Source organism: Pinus tabuliformis, chromosome Q, assembly GCF_031772625.1.
Source record: "Pinus tabuliformis cultivar Carrire ecotype Pingquan chromosome Q, CPIR1, whole genome shotgun sequence".
Lineage (NCBI taxonomy): Eukaryota > Viridiplantae > Streptophyta > Pinopsida > Pinales > Pinaceae > Pinus > Pinus tabuliformis.
This window is the reverse complement of record NC_142296.1, coordinates 1,251,183,072-1,251,199,431: the sequence shown is the minus strand read 5'-3', so window position 1 is coordinate 1,251,199,431 and position 16,360 is coordinate 1,251,183,072.

Below are 16,360 nucleotides of genomic sequence, written 5' to 3'. Positions count from 1 at the left end.
TTCTTTACTTCTAATTTTTTTGAGAGATAGTACTGAAAATCCTTTTTCTCACCCCACTGGGCATAAAATGTCATCTCCAAATCATCCCAAGACTATACATATTTAACAGGAAGGGCACCAATCCATTTTTGCACATCCCCTGCAAGGGTTTGTATCAAAACCTCATGAAAATATCTTCCTCTTCAACCATGAATTTTTCAGTTAAATCTTCGAATGCACTGATATTTTCTTCAGCGATCTCTCTCTTCTCACCACTGCTCCTGGGTTGCATCTTTAAGTAATTCTCAGGGATGACTTGTAACACCTAAGGTAAATCCAATGGGGCATATCGTGCTACTATCTAAGCCAATGGTTGACTAGGTCAGTTAGGTTGATTGTGAGGTTGACCATGTCCATCCATAATGTGTTGTAAAATAAAGTCATTATTGATAGATGAAACTTTAGTTCTCATTTTCTCGGTTTCTTGTAGAGTCTCCTTTTCAATTTTGTGCCTAGGATTGAGTGGCATAGGATGCTCATGTGTTATATTTGAAGGTGTAGTATTTGTATGAATAACTTCAGAGCAAGGTAATTGAGCAATCATTGTTGGCAATGGAGGCGGTGGAGTACAAGTTTCTCAAGTAAATGAGGGTTCAAACAATAGTGTTTTGTTCCTTTAGTTTGAGGTGTATATGAAATGATCATGGCTAAAGACTAGAGTATTTAAATCATAATCTAAATTACTCCAAGTGTGTCATTATGATGAAGCTAGAGTGTAAATGTGTGTGGTAGGGAGAAGAGTGTTAAAATCATGGGAGAATGATTGGTACGAAAAGTGCAGTAAGTGAATTATGCACAATGGAACCATGTGATTTGGTTGGTTGTTGTAGTTTATGGTGACTAGGACGATTGGAATGAAATTTCTATGAAATCATAAACTTAGATAGTGGAGTCACCAAATGGAATGTAGAACTAATAATTTCAAACATTCTCCACCACAATGACCTAAAATGGATGTCATATTTCCTAAGAAAGAATCAAATCATCTGGAGGAATGGTACTAGGAAATGTCGGTTATCTAGAGTCACACTCTGTTGTGTTGTAGTGAAAAGCCTAGGAACATATAAATTCGATTCTATTTGCTAATATGTTTTTAAGATATTCTACTCAAATCCACATTTAGGGCCATCTATCATTTGAATATTTTTGTGTAAGGTGTAGGATCCTCTTGACCTTAATATTCTAGCTCGTGGTTCTTGAAATAAGAATGGTCAAAAGGTAAGATGACTCTAATCTAAGCAAATAAAATTGTGTATTGAAATTTTTCTATAAATATGTTGTGTTAATGACTACATAATTCAAACTTAAACTTAGTTAATATAACATAATTTAGTTTTATGTTCAATATGGATGAATTTCATTTTGCCTTTTAAGTGTCACAAGAAAATGAAATTATAATGAAGAATTTCCTCACAACCATCAAATTAAAATTTTTATGCAGTATAACTCTCTCTCAGTAGTAGAATGTGAATAAGTAAATGTAACAAAATTAAAATTAAAAGCATTCCAGGAAATCATTTCATTATTCACATCCAACTTTCCTATATTTTCTTAGAGAAAAATATGAAACGTACATGAAAATCCTTCAATTTTATTTCAAATTGCTATTAATCATAAAATTGTTTAGGTATAAAGTTAAGGGAAAACCACCAGGCATCAAATGCTTTTGTTGGACTGCATTTCCATGGGTCTTGAGAAGGAGCATTCATAACCCTTGGGTTTACATAAGAGGTTAAAAAGGTAAAATATGGACGAGGGAATCATACCTCACCCAATTTAAAGGAGCAATTAAGAATTCATTTAAATCAGCCAAGGCCTAGTGGATGGTTGGGAGATTAAGAATTCAACTTTTAGAAAAAAAAAAATAATAATTATGAAATTTACCATTTTCTTGAAAACCCCTTGTAATAAATATGAAGAAATTCAAGATACTCTTTAAAATGACTTGATAGATCTTGCAAAACTGAAGCAAACCATCATATTGATGCCATAATTCATTTCAGTTAATAATCTTCATACAATTATGCACAAGTTACACAACGAATCAAGTTTACAACTCAAAGTTCCATGAAATTTACATAAACTTATATTTCATTAGTAGTAAAATTCAAACCATAGGTGGGTATGAAACATACATGATAAGAAAAATAGACAACCCAAGACTTAGCTCAGAATTCTTCCCAGGATTACTTCAAGACCTCCCAACAATTCAACAAAATATTTGGAAATGTTTACCCTACAACCAATATTTATCCCTTGTTTTACAATTAAAAATGAGGCCTATATATCAAAATTTAAGATCCTAGACCCTACTCTAAACCACTAATGTTATTTGAAAAATTGCTCAAAATTTGTTACAAAATTGCTAGTTGTATTCTAACTAGCTTTTTCTAGAAGTTTCTTTAAGCGTTTGCTGGCTGTATGGTTGGATCCATTATATCTGGCTTTGGTAGCACTTATCTGTCTCTTGGCTGAGTGTTTCCTTCTTTGTCTCTCTTAGTTGTCGACCGAGATAGGCACTACAATGCATCACGTGCTACAACAAATTTTCTATCGGTGGTGCTGACGGTGTTGTTACCCCTCTAGGAGCTACTAAAGTCACGAAAGATGATGTTAATATGGAGGTGAGTGCCGACATCAAGGCTGACTCATGAAACCTCATTTTTTGTGTTTAGTTATTTGCATTTAAGTCAGGCTCGGCTTAGGTCATTTGATCTCTTAGGATAATGTTGGCATTATGGTACATGTATTGTCCTTGATGGCAACTCACTTAGATGAAAGATCACAGTATGGCAGGTTAACAACAAATAATTACATATCAGTCTTCACAAAATGAAGAAAGAGTGGTATACGTAGGTTCACCATTGACCAAGTTGCGTATACATGCAGGTTCACTGTATACAAGTCGCATATACATACACATGCACTTTCACAAAAGGAAAACCACGTATACCTTGGAAATCTAAGTTTTTGGTCCGAAGTATTTGGTCTGTGGTATTTTTATCCATGGTATTGGTCCTAAGTTGTTTTGGTCCATGGTATCGAGAAAGGCCTAAAACTATATAAGGAGGAGAATATCATTAGCCGAAGGCATGCAAGTATCGAATATCTGATGAAATGTGAGACTTAATATGCAGGTTATTAGCTTATGGTGTTGTGCTTGATCTGAACCAAGGATGAACCTCAGCATTTGGTGAATAATAAGATCTAATGACATATCGGTATCTTAAGGCTTGAAATGATCTATCTTTATGTGGTTTGATCATGTATCTAAATAATTGGCGCATGTTGTAGTCTGTAAATATGACTGTTTGGGTATGACTGAAGTCTAGAATAGCTGTAATGTTTAAATCATCATTTACAGATCTATACGTAGGTTCACTTTAGAAAAGGAGCGTATACATGCTAGTTCTGCATATCAAAGCAGTGTATACATTGTAAATTTAATTTGTAGATCTGTACATTGGTTCGCTTTGGTAAAAGCGTGTACACATGCAGGTTTGACACATGGAAATGGTGTATACCTTATAAAGTATGTTTCAGTTGTTTCTAGTTGTTGTTCCAAAGTTCTGGGTTCTGGTTACTATAGTCTGGTGACAGTACTCTGAATGATCAGATTGATGGGTTGTCAAAGTGATCGATTGATTCGGTTTTGATTGGTTCAAAAGGTGATTGGGTGATGCAGATATATTTAATGATTGAATGTCAGTTATAATGATGATGATGGATCCAGTCTGAAAATTTATGAAACGTGGTCCCTAGAGGAAGAAAGTATGTCGTAGCATTTTGTAGGTCGGCACCTACATACTAGTAATCATATCATCTAGTACAAGAGCTAGGGGGTTGTAGCTCGCTTCCAATAGAAGCTGGAGAACGAGAGAAGGATGTAGCCTTCTGCAGGTAGAGGCCTGTGTACTGGTATAAGAGTACACCAGTACAAAAATTGTAAACATAATTTTCATTTTATTAAAAGAAGATAGAGATGACAACAGCAGGTGGTTTTCACCAACATTGGGTTTCCACCTTATATCTTGGTGTTCATGTGTGTTGCTTTTGTGTGATGCTTTATTCTACTTTTACTGCACTGTCTAATGAATTCCTGATATACTGGTTAAAGTTCAATGCATGATAATTTGGGTAAATCAAAAGATCTCTGCATATACACTAGTTGCATTAAGTACAGTTGCGCATACAATCTAGTTCACTGAGATGTAGTAGCATATACAAATTAGTTTTGAAAATTAAATTATTGATCTAATAATACTGATTCACCCCCCCTCTCAGTATTATTTCCAACAATTGGTATTAGAGCAGGTCCTTTAGAAGAAGCTTGATCACTTGAAGGAAGATCCATCATCATGAGTAATCAAGAAAGCGAGGGATCCATCAGACCGCCAATATTTGATGGGAGCAAATTTGTTTATTGGAAGGTAAGAACCACAACCTATGTTCAATCACTTTGAACAGATGTCTGGGAACTCGTGTTATGAGGATATACATTTCCATTAGCAATTCCTACAAATACGGCAGGTAAAAAGCAATATGAAACCAATGCCAAGGCTATCAATGCATTATTGGGAAGTCTGTCACAATTAGAGTTGTCAAAGTTATGCAGCTCAAATCAGCCAAAGAAATATGGGACAAAATCATTCTAATCTACAAAGGAGACTCTCAAGTAAAACGTGCTAAACTGCAAACTCTCATAATTCAATATGAAACTCTCAAGATGCACAACAATGAATGTATAGCTAGTTACTTCTTACGTATAGATGAGGTTGTTAATTGCATGAAGAATCTTGGTGAAGAGATAAATGAAGTTACCTTAGTTGAAAAAGCTTTAAGATACTTGTATGCTAAATTTGAATCAAAAGTATCTTCCATAGAAGAAAAGCATGATCTACAGACTATTACTATAACACAGCTTCACGGAATCTTAACATCCTTTGAGATGAGAAAAGGAGGTCCATCAGATATGAGAGAAACCACATTTAAAGCTTCAGCAAAAGGAAAAGAAGAGCTCCATGAATCAGGACATATTTAAGAAGAAGAAGAGGAAGTAAACTTTGTCAAGAAGCTTCAACGGGGTTCCGGAAGATTCAGGGGTAAATTGCCTTTGAAATGTTTTGGCTGTGGTAGAGTCAGTCATTATGCTGCCAAATGTCCTCATAAAGATAAATATGATGAAGGGAAGGAATCTGCAAAATGGAATAGAAAACAAAGTGTAAGTAAAAAGAGCTACTATACTCATGAAGATAGCAATGGTTTATCAAGTGGTGATGAAGATGAAAATAGTAATGACTATAGACTTCTGATGGCTTGTGAAGATGATGATTTTTTGGATGCTTTAGATGAAGATGACCTTTATGAAGAAATATCTAAACTCAAAATATGTTTAGAAGAAAAGAATATGACCATATATACTTTGACATACCAACTTGCTGAAAGAGAAAAACACAATGTAAAACTAAAATGTGAAATTGTGGGTCTAAGAAAGGATCTTGAGAAAACAAAAGCTCTCAATCTTAGATTTGCTAAAGGATCAGAAACCTTAAATGAAATTATCAAAGTGCAGTGTTCTCCTCTGATAAAGATAGGTCTTGGATATATTGAAGAAGCATCTTAATCACAGATGTCGTCAACCTCCACTAAAAGCTATCTTGATGCAGTAAAGAGCAGTGAACAATTTGACAATCGTCAGCAAAGGCATAAAGTAGATCACCAAGTAAATCAGGCTCAATTAACTTCAAGGATGAACAGAAGCCACAACCAACCTCAGGTAAATTGTAGTCAATTTTCTTCAAAGATGAATATCAATAGAAACTACAATCATCAGATCAGTAGATTCAATAATCGCAAGAACTTCTTTGATGGTCAATGTTTCTCATGTCATAATTTTGGACACAAAGCTGCTCAATGTATTTCTTACAAAACCATCATGATTAGAGAAGCACTAAATCAAAGGAATGTGACAGGGATCAAGAAAAGTTACTATAATAACTTTTCTCTTCTTGAAAATGAAATAGAATGCTCAATCTGTAACAGCTTTGGCCATGAAGAATCTGAATGCAGGAGTAAATTTCATCAAATATCTCAAAAGGAGCAAACTCCATTAAATCCCAAAATATGGAGAAAGAAAGAACCGCAAACAGAAAGATTTGTTATAGCCTTGTATGCAGAAGGACAAGAAGACAAGTGGTACATCGACAGTGGATGCTCAAAACAAATGACAGGTGACAAAGAAAAACTACGCTCACATAATGCCTTAGAAAGGGAAAAGAGTGTCTCATTTGGAAACGACACTCCTACTGTCATAAAAGGTAAATTCTCTATTTTCTTGAAAGAAAAAGTTAAAGCTGGGAATGTTATGTATGATGATGGCTTAAAGCATAACCTGTTGAGTGTGAGTCAAATGTGTGATCAAGGAAATGAAGTAGTGTTTTGATCAAATGGATGTGTTGTTCATGAGCTTGATATAGAAGAAACCGTGATCAAAGGTACAAGAACTCCAAACAACATATACATACTCAAGGGAGGACAAAAAATTTCTATCTAAGAAAAATGATGAAAATTGGCTATGGCATAGAAGAATGGGACATCTAAGCCTTTCTCAAATAAGAAAAGCATGCAGATTCTAGGTTGTTCATGATCTTCCATATATCAACATTCTTGAAAATACTATATGTAAATCATGTCAATTCGGTAAGCAAACCATATCTCACTTCATTGAAAAGGAAGGGTTAGCTAGTAAGCCTCTTGAACTTGTTCATACTGATTTATGTGGACCATCAAGGAAAAATTCACCTCGTGGAGAAGAATACTTTATATTTTTCATTGATGATTTTTCTAGAATGTGTTGGATAGGTATTCTAAAGCATAAAGATGAAGCATTTGAAAATTTCAAAGCCTTCAAAGCTTTGGTTGAAAATGAATCAGATCGCAAAATCAAATGCCTCAAATCTGATGGAGGAGGGGAATTTACCTCAGATGAATTCTTTGACTTTTGTGAACATCATGGAATAAAAAGGAAATTCTCCACCGCAAGGACTCCTCAGCAAAATGGAGTGGTAGAAACGATGAACAAAATTGTTCAACAAATGGCTTGTGCTATGCTATATGAATCTAGAACTCCTACAACTTTATGGGGTTAAGCTGCATTCATCGCCGTCACTATTCTCAAACAGGGAAAATGTTCGAGTAAACAACACTCAAACTCCACATGAACTTTGGTATGGTAAGACTCCTACTGTGAAATACTTCAAAGTTTTTGGAAGCAAATGTTACATCAAAAGGACTGATGAAAAACTTGGTAAGTTTGAACCCAGATCAGATGAAGGTATTCTTCTTGGCTACTCTTCCTGAAGTAAAGGATATAAATGTTAAAAGACTTGGGAAAATTATTGAAAGTATTGATTGTTGTGGTTGATGAAGAATACAAAAATCCAAAACAGATAAAAACCGAAGATTATGATAATGAAGAAGATGAGGATCATTTTCCCACATCAAATCACACTGATTTTGAAGAAGAAACCAATGAAGCACCAGAAGAAGAGATAACGTTAGAAGAAAAGACTCCATCCATGTATGTTCAAAAAAATCATCCAAAAACTCAAATTTCAGGGGAAAAACGGGTAGGTGTGCAGACAAGAAGAACTATTGATAAAGCCTCAAGCTATCTAGCATTACTATCTTCCACTGAACCTAAAAATGTAAATGAAGAAAGCAGAGATGAATGTTGGGTCAAGGCCATGAATGAAGAACTTGAGAAAATTGAAAAGAATAATACCTGGGAATTAGTTCCTAGAGCTCATGATAAGAATATCATAGGAACCAAACGGATATTCAAACACAAGATGAATGAAAATGGAGAAGTTATCAGAAACAAGGTCAGACTTGTTTGCAAAGGATATGCTCAACAAGAAGGTACAGATTTTGAAGAAACTTTTGCACCTGTTGCTAGACATGATGCCATAATAATATTTCTTGCTCTTTCTAGTTTTTAGAAATTCAAAGTATACCAAATGGATGTAAAATCTGCCTTTCTTAATGGAGACTTAGAAGAAGAAATCTATATTGAACAACCAGAAGGATTCATTCTCGGAAATGATGAAAAATTTGTATGCAAACTCAGAAAGAGTCTCTATGGTCTAAAATAGGCTCCAAGGGCCTGGTATTACCGTCTGGACAAATATCTCCACCAACAGGGTTTTTCAAAGGTGTCAGTAGATAGCAATCTATATCAAAATATTGACACTGGTAAATTGCTAATAATTATTGTTTATGTTGATGATATCATTTTTGGTAGCAATGAAGAATCCATGATTCGGAATTTTGCTTCAATAATGCAGCAAGAATTTGAAATGTCCTTGCTTGGTGAGCTTACCTACTTTCTTGGTCTACAAGTTCAGAAAGATAAAGATGGTATTTTCATCTCACAAACCAAATATCTCAAACAGATCCTAAAAAAGCACGGCATGGAAGATTCTAAACCAGTATGTACCCCAATGGTAACAGGATGCAGTCTCAGCTCAAATGATGAATCAACAACGGTATATCAACCAACTTACATATCCATGATTGGCAATCTGCTTTATCTAATAGGTACCCGACCTGACATCATGCATGTAGTAGGAATAGTTGGAAGATTCCAAGCAAATCCAAAGGAATCACATCTTCAGGCAATCAAAAGAACTTTAAAATATCTTCAAGGAATATAGAACTTTGGTTTATGGTATCCTAGACATACAGATCTTACACTGCATGCATATACAGATGCAAATTGGGCAGGAAGTGTTGATGACAGAAAAAGCACTAGTGGTGGTGCATTCTATATGGGTTCCAGGTTAGTGTCTTGTTTCAGCAAGAAACAAAGTTCAATTGCATTATCTATAGCTAAAGAATTATACGTGGTTCCTGCATCTTACTTCACACAACTACTTTGGATGATGCAAGCCTTGCAAGACATTCAGATCACATGTACTCCACCCATCTCCATTCTTTGTGATAATACAAGTGCCATCAGTATTTCAAAGAATCCAGTCATGCACTCCAAGACCAAGCACATACCCATCAAATATCATTTTCTATGAGAACCAGTGCTTGAAAAAAAGGTCAAATTGGAGTATGTTCCCTCCAAAGAATAGGTTGCTGATATATTCACTAAACCACTGCCCAGAGAGACATTTAAATATCTCAGACAAAAGTTGGAAATAGTTGCTACATCATCCTACTGTAAAATCCTATTTTCTTTAGAGAAAGGTGGTTATACACGAGTTGCGTGAAGAGTAGTCGCATACATACGGTGGTTTATATGGACACAATCGCGTATATGCTGGTTTGAGGAAAAGAAGTGGGCCAGATTCAGGAGAAAGGGGTTTGATATGGCTCAGAGAATTATCTGCTCTTCTTGATGATGGTTACAATCTATTGCTGACATGTGGAAATATGTTGGATCTAATAAGTTGTTGATAACTTGATGTATATCTGATTGATGATGATGCCTTCATAACTGTTCTGATATATGCAATGATCAGATCTAACAGTGAACATCTGGCACAGGTTCAGGGGGAGCATATGCTTCTAATAATGCATTGTTGGCATTATCTTAGAAGATCTTGGTACAGATCCACATAGTTGTTTTGATTCAGGTGATTCTTTTGATGGACATATACAGGTTGATGGTCTAGATGCTGTTCATAGATGCTTATGGAGCAGATCATACTTGGTGTATGATAGTTGCCAATGACTATCATGGTCTTGTTTAGATTTTTGGTCTCTATTATAAATATCATGTATATCATTCAATGTAAAGGTCATATCAAGACCCATGATGTAATAATTTGTCTCTATCTATTGTACTCTTTTGATGAGTCCCTTTTGGTCATATGATGTAATTTTTACCCCCACTATGCATGGGAAGGATGATGTAATAACTACTATATTACAGTCATGTATATCCCCACTTGGTTGGGAGATGGATCTATGTATGAGTCATTGGTGATAGGAAGATCATTGGTATACACTGATCTCATTGGTATGGACTCGATCATGGGAACTCAACTAGCACACTTTAGCATATCAAAGATTTTAGCATGTACTTAGGGGGAGCATGACCCTTTGCCCTTGATGTAAAAGGGGGAGAGTGACTTGGTGTGGTTTTTGCCATCAAGTCCAAAGGGGGAGATTGTTGGCATTATGATACAAGTATTGTCCTTGATGGAAACTCACTCAGATGAAAGATCACAATATAGCAAGTTAACAACAAATAATTACAGATCAGTCTTCACAAAATGAAGAAAGAGAAGTATATGCAAGTTCACCATTGGCCAAGCTACGTATACACACAAGTTCACTGTATACAAGTCACGTATACACACACACACACTTTCACAAAAGGAAAAGCGTGTATACCTTGGAAATCTAAGTTTTTGGTCCGAAGTATTTGGTCCATGGTATTTTGATCCATGGTATTGGTCCAAGGTATTTGGTCTGAAGTATTAACCCTAGGCATTTGGTCCAAGGTATTGGTCCTAAATGGTTTTGGTCCATGGTATTGAGAAAGGCCTAAAACTATATAAGGAGGAGAAGATCACTAGCCCAAGGCGTGCAAGTATCGAATATCTAATGAAATGTGAGATCTATTGTGCTTGATCTATACCAAGGATGAACCTTAGCGTTTGATGAAGGATAAGATCTAATGATGTATCGAGATCTTAAGGCTTGAAATGATTTATCATTATGTGGTTTGATCATGTATCTGAATAACTGGTGCATGTTGTAGTATGTAAATATGATGGTCTGGGTATGACTGAAGTCTGGAATAGTTGTAATGTTTAAATCATCATTTACAAATCTGTACGTAGGTTAACTTTAGAAAAGGAACGTATACAGACTGGTTCTGCATATCAAAGCTGCATATACATCATAAATTTGATTTTCGGATTTGTACGCTGGTTCGCTTTGGTAAAAGTGCGTACTCACGTAGGTTCAACACATGGAAGGGGCGTATACCTTATAAAGTATGTTTCAGTTGTTTCTGCTTGCTGTTGCAAAGTTCTAGATTCTCGTTTGGGTTCTGGTTACTATAGTTTGGTGATAGTACTCTGAATGATTAGATTGATGGGTTGTCAAAGTCATTGATTGATTCAGTTGTGATTGGTTCAAAAGGTGATTGGGTGATGCAAATATATTTAATGATTGAATGTCAGTTATAATGTTGTTGATAGATCCAGTTTGAAAATTTATGAAACATGGTCCCTAGAGGAAGAAAGAAGGTCGTAGCCTTCTGTAGGTTGGCACCTACGAACTAGTAAACATATTGGCTAGTACAAGAGCTAGGGGGTTGTAGCTCCCTTCCAGTATAAGCTGGAGAAAGAGAGAAGGTTCTAGCCTTCTGCAGGTGGAAACCTGCGTACTGGTATAACACTGCACCAGTACAAAAATTGTAAACATAATTTTCTTATTAATAAAATAAGACAGAGACAACAGCAGCAAGTGGTTTTCACCCACATTGGGTTTCCACCTTATATCTTGGTGTTCATGTGTGTTTCTTATGTGTGATGCTTTATTCTGCTTTTACTACATTGTTTGATGAATTCCTGATATACTGGTTAAAGTTCAATGCATGATAATTTGGGTAAATCAAAAGACCTCTGCATATACGCTGGTTTCATTAAGTACAGTTGCGTATACACACTAGTTCACAAAGCTGAAGTAGAGTATACAAATCAGTTTTGAAAATTAAGTTATTGGTCTGATAATACTGATTCACCCCCCCTCTCAGTATTATTTTCCAATAGATAAATCCTTGTTGGGAAGCCCATCCATATAAGACCATTAGGGTTCCTCACTTTCTGTTGTAGGGGATGTCACAAGACCAATATTCAATGATGGTCACATCTAAGTTAGTTATTTCCTTATAGTCATTTTTTCCTCACTCCTTGAATATATTCTTAAGCAAGAACAAGACTTCATAATGTGTAACACCCTCATCCCACATTTACCCAAGTAACCAACCAACCGGGGTAAATAAGCGACGAGAGGCCACTATAATTGGATTCAACCTCCCAAGTCAACTTAAGGAATTAATCGATAGAAACACACCATAGAATCCTTCCACATCAGCAATGGAACTCCCAGGAGCCATCCCAACAGCTCAGATAACTGGCTCGTGAGACCAACTAAAGTTTTAGTGCATCAAACCCTTAGAAAATTCCTTGATATGGACAAGGGTGCATCTAGGAGGCTCTAGAAGCTCCCATAAGGGAAAGGGAGCTTCTGGGGACATTCTTCCCCAATAACAATGTAAACTTTGAAACGGGAACTGATACAATTACCCATTTTTTTGAGGTAGCAAAAAAAACATCCAATTTTGAAAAGTTGATTCAGAATATACATTTCTTTTTGGGAGCATATTTTTGACACTTTAAAATCTCTTATGTAGCAAGTATTAATATTCTTTTTAAAATGTTAATGGTTTTCATGTTGTTTTTGAAGCATGTTGATGCAACATCAAGCCTTTTTTTCAAAGGGCTTATTTTTGACAATTTAAATTTCCTAATGTATTAAGTGTGTATATTTTTCTTTAATGTTGGTGAGTTTCATATGGATTTTGAAAAACATCAAAAAAAAAACTAAAGATATTTTTAACCCTTTCAAATTTTTTATCTCCTAATTATGCACAATTATTTTTTAAATGCTAATTACTTAACAAATTGTCAAGTTGTCTTATTTCTCTTTTTCTAAATGTTGATTTCTTCAAAAAACAAATATAAAAAAGAGAAAGAAAATCCTAAAAAATGTAGAAAAACAAAATTATCTTGTTAAAAAAAAAAAAAAAATTTAAAAATGACAAAAATAGATAAATAATATATATATATATATATATATATATATATATATATATATATATATATATATATATATATATATATAAAGTATAAAAAGATAGCTAAAAAAAAATAGAAACAAACTTAATTAAAAAAAAACCAAAAATAGAACAATTTTAAATAATTTAGAAAAAATTAAAAACAAGTTTTTTTTAAACTATTAAAATTCAATTCAAAACATTAAATGTTATTTTTGAAACATGTTTATGCAACATCAACCCCTTTTTTCAAAGGACTTATTTTTGACACTTTAAATTTTCTAATGTCATAAGTGCGGATATTATTTTTTTTTAATGTTGTTGATTTTCATACGGATTTTGAAAAGCACCAACAATTTTTTTAAAGACATTTTTGACACTTTACAATTTTTTATGTCCTAATTATGCACAATTGATTTTTAAATGTTGATTACTTAACAAGTTTTCAAGTTGTCTTATTTCTTTTTTTTTAAATGTTGATTGCTTAAAAACATATATATAAATATATATATCAATGACAAAAAAATAAAATATACAATGTAAAAAAAATAAAATTATCTTGTAAAATATAAAAAATACAAAAAATAAAAAATAAAATAAAAAAAAAACTATAAAAATAAACAATAAATATACACAATTTTTAAAATGGTATAAAAAATTAAATAAAAATATAAAAAGAACATTAGAAACAAACCAAAAAATAAAAAATAAAACAATTTGAAATAATTAAAAAAATTAAAAACAAACAATTTTTTTTAAAAACTATTAAAATTAAATTAAAATCATTAAAAAAAACAAAAAAAAATATTATAGTAAAAAAAACATAAAAAATAAAACAATTTAAATTATAAAAAAAAAGAAAAACATAATTAATAAAAAATTTGAAAACATTAAAATAAAAAACATACTTAAAAAAAATGAACTAAAAACACCTTAAAAAAAATAAAAATTAGAGGTGCATCGGCCATGGGCTTGGCAGGTTAATTCCCAGAATTGTCCTACTAACCACACGACCGCCCAGCCTAGTGGAGGGGCCACCCTGGGCCTTGAATCAAGTAGGCACGTCCAGGGTAGCCAGACTGCTAGGTTGGTTGGTCTTGGAGTTATCGACAACCTCTACGATCGGCTAGCCCAATGGTCAGGCTACCCTACGCCTGCCTCCCTGATTTCGAGAATCAAGCAAACAGGCCCAGTGCGGCCCGGCTGCTGGGTTGGTCGGTCGTCGGCTTAGCAGGCCAATTCCAAGAATCGACCTGCCAAGCCCAGGGTTTGCAAGCCTCCAATTTTTTAATTTTTAGTTAATTTTTATAAGTATGTATTTGTTTTTAATGTTTTTTTATTATTAATTACAGTCTTTTTTTTATAATTTGAAATTGTTTTGGTTTTTAGGATTTTATTTTTATTTTTTAAATACAAGTTTTTTCAATGCTTATATTTTAATTTTAATGGTTTTTAATCTTTTTTTGTTTGTTTCTAATTTATTATTATTATTATTTATTTATTTTGCTTTTTGTTTTTTTTTTTTTAATCTTATAATATTTTTTTTTTAAATTAGGTTTGTTTTTAACATGAAAGCGACATGTCTTAACAACATAACTTAGCATGGGGGAATCATATTTATTTGAGAATCACGAAGAAGCATTGATGCCTCAACGCATTCGCTGCAATTTCTTCTATTATGCCATAGATACATTGTTCATCCATTTACAAGTAAAAACATGATCAGAGCCATACATAGCCATTGACATAATACATGTTCATAAATAGCATAATAACAAAAAAAATACCAAGGAATCAACAACCATGTAATCCTCACATAAACTAGTAAAATACTCATTAAATAAGAAGGAGAAATAACCTCATATTAATGATATAAAGGCCAACTAGGTTTGGGACTTCCATGAACCACCCGACCATAGATTGACTGAACCAAATCTTTCTTTCAGAAAATCACCCCTCTGCCATATTCCAAGCATGAATTTGTAACTTAAAACCAAAATTAATTAGGGCTTCCTGAGGCTACATCTCCTCATCCTCATCAATAGAACCGGGATTTACGACAATCCATCCCAAAACACTAAGCCATAAAACAAACATGGATTCCTATGGATTTATCCACCTAGACTGTGAGGAATTTCCCTATCTCCTAGCCTCTAGGCTTTACTGCAATCCACACCGGATCACTAGGCCCTAACTGAGACTCCACCCTCTAGACTGTACCATATATCCCTCCATTCATCGACAAGGATTTCACGCCCTAATCAAGGGAAACCACCTCTAAGATTTACCGTGTATCCTGCCATTAACCGGTCGACGATTCCTAGGCCAACCAAGGCACACAATACTTGGCTTTAACGCAATCCATAGTCTAGTTCAGTGGTCACTAAGTCAGTGGCTTTATGACAATCCACAGTCCATTTCAAGGATCACTAGGTCATGTGTTCATTGTTTCAGAGCTCCACGTCACTCAACTTTGAATCCGTCTGAAAATACATCTCAACCAAAATATGAGAAACTGTTGAAGCCTCAAAATTTCGTGCAACAACATGGGGGATGACCACCCAGTCCGAACCTTAAAGCAGCGCCTTTTCCATTTGGAATGGTGGTTCCGACTGGTTCAGCTAGGTCCAATTACCTTCTCTCAATCTCCAAATGACTCAAAATATGACTTTCATCCACCAATGGAGAAGAGACATCAGATCAACCCTCTTGTTGATCATGCAAGAAAGTGATCCTTAAGTTGATCTAGGGCTCAGCCAAGGCTCAACTAAATTTTGCCTCTTTATGAAGAGGAATTTTAGAAATGTACAATTAACCTAAATGCAAAATTATTCTAAAATGCAAACAAAAGGAACTAAATCCTAATCCTATCTCAATTAGGTAGATATAGATCTAACCCAACCGAGAGCAAGATATTTAAATGATTGGGATTTAAATATGTCTAGTTTATAATGAATATCAAGCTAACAAAGTAGTTCAATTAACTGACATTATGAATACCAAGTCACATTTTATTAAGAGACCTCTTGACTGAAATAATCAACCAACAAAATTTAGGAAGAAGTTCATGAAAATGATATTAATTGTTTAATGAGTAATTCAAATAATTAATCAATAATATGAGGAAGAAGTTGACAACATATAACTATTTGTTAAACCAGTATTGAAAGATAGATTTCTCAGTAAATAGTTACTCAGAAATCAAAATTCAACCCATAAGAGTAGAGATACATAATAACATATGATTGAAGCAAATTACTCATATCGACAAAAGTGCACAAGTATGAATAAAATGACACATTTCTCCCATCATAAAATTAAACGAGTATTTAAAATACTAGTATTAGAAATATAAATTTATTGAATCCATTTCTCTGGCTTTGGTCTCCAGCAGTCCTTTAGATTGCTTGAATTCCTGATGTTACAACAAGAGCTGTAGAAGTGCAAACTCTGCCCATC